Here is a 222-nt window from a genome sequence, read left to right as displayed (position 1 = left end):
TCCGACACTGCCTGCTCCCTCAGCACTGATCCTCCGACAGTGCGGCACTCCCTTGTCGCTGACCCTCCGACACTGCCTGCTCCCTCAGCACTGACCCTCCGACAGTGCAGCACTCCCTCGTTGCTGACGCTCCGACAGTGCAGCACTCCCTCGGTGCTGACCCTCCGACAGTGCAGCACTCCCTCGGTGCTGACCCTCCGACAGTGCGGCACTCCCTCGGTG

Source organism: Rhincodon typus, chromosome 46, assembly GCF_021869965.1.
Source record: "Rhincodon typus isolate 14 chromosome 46, sRhiTyp1.1, whole genome shotgun sequence".
Lineage (NCBI taxonomy): Eukaryota > Metazoa > Chordata > Chondrichthyes > Orectolobiformes > Rhincodontidae > Rhincodon > Rhincodon typus.
This window is presented reverse-complemented; position numbering follows the sequence as displayed.